The 3,818-nt window shown below is 61.6% G+C and overlaps 2 protein-coding genes across 2 annotated transcripts in view; one reads left to right on the top strand and one right to left on the bottom strand.

Moving 5' to 3' along the window:
• LOC104914582 (GTPase IMAP family member 7-like) overlaps positions 1-3,818 on the top strand; it is a 104,986-nt gene that overhangs the window by 29,366 nt on the left and 71,802 nt on the right. The gene's annotated exons all lie outside the window — the stretch shown is intronic.
• The window catches only part of LOC100544421 (zinc finger protein 605-like), a 21,457-nt gene that overhangs the window by 11,673 nt on the left and 5,966 nt on the right, over positions 1-3,818 (bottom strand). The window lies entirely within an intron of this gene.

Raw genomic sequence — 3,818 nt, 5'->3', positions numbered from 1 at the left:
AGCGCCGGTTGGCACCGGAGGACGGTGGCACATGGCAGAGGTGCTGCCGAGCGTTGGGGTGCACAGCGGGAGCAAAATGGAGATCCCACGCGTCAGTGGGAAGGGCCCTATAATTCGGTGGGACCGGCACGAGGCTGCAGCAGGGCTCACCAGAGCAGCCAGGGCCACGAGCAAAGCGCAGCACTCGGGGTCCCATGTAGGATGGGCATTGCTGGGATCAGGCCTCAGGCGCCCGGTGCATGCAGGCTGTGGCTTGCCAGCACTGCTGCACCCTGCACAGCTTCCTGTTGCGCTGTTGCCCAGACCTGCCTGGCCATGCAGGCCTGCATTCCTGGAGCAGCTGCTGACACTTCCCCAGCACAGCACAGCGGCAGGACGAGCCTTTGTGCCACCAGCGTGCTGAGTTGGCTGCTTTGCTGCCGTGGGGATGGAAACAGGAACTCAGCTCCAAGGATCTCAGGCTGGCAGCAGGAGCCTGGGAGCTGGGGCACAACGAGGGACATGTAGGGTTGGATATTAGGAAAGGTTCAGGTTGGATATTGGAAGGATTTCCTCTCCAAAGAGCAGTTGGACACTGGCACAGCTGCTCGGGGGGTGGGGGTCACTGTCCCTGGGGGTGTTCAAGGACCGTGGGGATGTGGCACGGGGAATGTGGTCGGTAGGCATGGTGGGGGTGGGGGGTTAGACTCTCAGAAGTCTTTTCCACCCCCCCCTTTTTCTACGACTCCCCTTCCCAATGGGATTGTGACCACAGCCAGACAGGGGTGGCAGTTCAGGGAAGGGTGAGGATAGTGTGGATACGGAGCACAGCCCAGGTGTCTCCTGCCTTTTGGTGGGAGGTGGAGCAGCAGGATGGGATGGGGAAGGAGCAGCGTGGGACAGGACAGGGCCTGCACGTCTCCACACACCCAACGAGCAGCATTCCAGCAGCTCCGCACTCCAGGATCCCATCCCAGCCACCCAGCAGGGACTGCAGCCAACAGAATGGGAAGGAGAGCAAAGGCCCACGGCGCTCAGAAGGCTGCAGTGGCAGGGAAGTGAAGGAGCTGCTCATGGGCAGGTGTGTGGGGGACCAGGGCCTGCCTTGATGTACATCTCACAGAATTACAGCACTGGGGGGGTTGTCGACTCTTGGTGGGAAATGATGGGGAGAACAAAGCACAGCCCTGTGAGGGGCAGCCCCAGCTCAGCTGCTGGGAAGAGTCCCGGCTTTAAAAAGCACCACACATCCAATGCAGCTTTACTGACAAACTGCTGCCTTCACCTCTTCGCTACGTGAGACTTTTGCTAAGAGATGCAAAAGCCAAGAAGGCCTCTGCAAGCAGCTCTGCCAGCAACATGGTCATAAACTGCACCAAAAGGGATGGACGAGTGGCTCCCACCCCGAGGGCTGGGGCACAGTGCTGCCCCAGGAAGGAGGAGGCAGGAACCTGCTGTGAGTAAGCTTTTATTTTAAATAACCTCAAAAAAATAGTTGCAAGGACCTGCAATGTCGCTGGAGCGTGATGGTGGGTGAGCGGGGCTGAGTGCTGGAGGGAGCAATGCCCACTCCCTGCCTGGGGATGGAGCCAGGGACCCCAAGCCAGGATGCCACCATCCCTCGTGTGGTCGTGCCACCAGCTGGGCGCTTTGCTAACGGAAAACATCCTTACCCAGCATGCAGGGACCATCCCGGTGCGCCCTCCTGGCTGCTCCAAGTCCTGGGGCTGAGCAGCTCTGGTTATCGCCTGCTCCATCCCTGCCCACTGGGGCCACCGCGCCCACTGCCCCAGGCTGTGTCCCTTTGGGTGTTGGACATCTCCAGGAATGGAGACCCCACCTCTGTGCTGGGCAGTCGGTGAATGCTTGCTGACTGCACAGCAAGCAGTGCTCCCTTACGCTGTGCCCCGAGGTATGCCCCAGAACACAGGGGAGGAGGCGGTGGCAGGCAGAGCGCACCCAGGACGGCGCCGCACCAGGCACCGCTAACAGCATCCCGCATGTCCTCAGCGAAGGTCTGTGCCAAACCATTGTAGCAAGGAGGCTCTGCAGCTGAGCGAAGCGAGACAGGGGTGTGCTGCTAGGGCTGGGGCTGGCTGCACAGCTCACAGCACGAGGGGAGCAACGGCAAGCCGGCCTCTCTGGACACAGCAGGCAAGATTTGCTTCCCCTTTTATGCGAAGCGCGTTTCCAAGCAGGAACAGCTTCCAGGCCAGCGGTTCCCATCCCTAAAGCTCTGCCCCACAGCCCTGCCCCAGCCAGACAGCTCCACACTGCTCGCCCACGAGCACGAGCGCAGCTGTGGGCAGTGCAGACACCACAGCCCAGCACTCCTGGTTATCTATGCAGAAGTTAGGTGAGTACCAGAAAGAGGTGCTAGTCAGAAAGGTTATCCATAGAGCAAGTACAGAAGCAGAAGCTACATTCCCCATCCCCACCCCCCATATTCACCCTGTATTACCCCTCCCGGCTCGGAGGAGATACTCAGCTGTGATCCTCAAGGGTCCTCGAGGCAGGAAGGGACCCATCGCTGCCCTCTGCAGCTCACTCATCCCCCAGCGAAGCTACTCCTTCTCTGCCCACGCTGGTGGGCAGCCAATAGCAGGGGCACAGCTCCGGCCCTCAGACATTTTGTGGAGGGACATCAGTCTGGATGATGAGGACAAAGGGCTCCAGCAGAAGCTCCGAGCCCACCAAGGCCCCTCTCCGCCCCACACCAGGTCTGCATGTTGCACGACTGCAACGCTCAGCCTGGAGCCAGGCCCCAGCAGACATGCCTCTGCCCGGCCCCCTGCACAGCAGAAGCGATCCTTAAGTCAGCATGCAGGATCCCGAGCTCCTCCCCACCCCTCACAATCCAACTCTCCACAGGCAGGTGTTGGCAGAAGTGCTGCAGACCCATGATCCAGCACCTGCTGCCCCTCAGCTCCACCTGCCTTATAAATTTGGTATGTTCAAAACACAGAAAGCTCACGCGTTGTGTCCAAGTCCATCCACTGCCTCATGACCAACCTGCCGCATCTCACACCCCACCTCCAGGGTGCTTCACTTGCAAGTGTCCTGTTCACAAGAACCACCACGGTCCTCCTGAGCCCCGCAGGCTTGGACTCGCAGCCTGCCCTGCCTCAGACTCGCACAGGTCCGCAGTAGGTCAGCAGTTGGCTCTTGGCATGAGCTCCCACCTAGCCAGGTTTGGTGTCCCTACTGCAGGAGCAACAAGGTACAGTCCCCTGCTTGGGTGGGCTCGTGGCAGCTGGCGTGTTACAAGCAGCTCGGGCACGGCGAGGTTTTCTCTTCGCTGTGCGCTCTCTCAGGCACTCTCAGGACTCTCTTGTCCTCAAAGCTTCTTCCACAGCCACCGTACTTGCACCAGATCTCAGCACGGCAGTCATGCTGGGGCTTCAGCAGCAGCTGCCTCTGGGTCACGCAGTCGGCGCAGCAGCACTGCGGCTGCAGGCTGGGCTTCCCAGCCAACCCTTCCCCACCCTCGGAGCACTTGCAGGGGCACTGCCCAGCGGGTGCCTCCTGTGGGTGCTGCGAGCCGGACACCAGGTGCTGCTCTTCCTGCATCAGCTGCAGAAGGATGTCTGCGGCCCCGGACGGGCTCTCTGCTCTGTTTGGGCCGGGCTGCGCTCCCGGCCGCAGCTCTTCCCGCGGCAGCGATCCCTGCACGGCTCCACGGGAGCAGGGCGGCAGCAGCGTGCCAGGCGGTGCGGGGCCCTTCCCCAGGGCAGCGTTGGCGTCCGGCTCGTCGCGGTGTGCCGGGCAGGTCCCCTCGCAGCAGGAGGGTGGCACACCACCGGTGTGCGTCCGGCGGTGCCGGAGGAGGTGAGCCTTCT

Source organism: Meleagris gallopavo, chromosome 29, assembly GCF_000146605.3.
Source record: "Meleagris gallopavo isolate NT-WF06-2002-E0010 breed Aviagen turkey brand Nicholas breeding stock chromosome 29, Turkey_5.1, whole genome shotgun sequence".
NCBI lineage: Eukaryota > Metazoa > Chordata > Aves > Galliformes > Phasianidae > Meleagris > Meleagris gallopavo.
The sequence above is the reverse complement of the archived record's forward strand: the minus strand, read 5'-3'. Positions and strand labels throughout refer to the sequence as shown.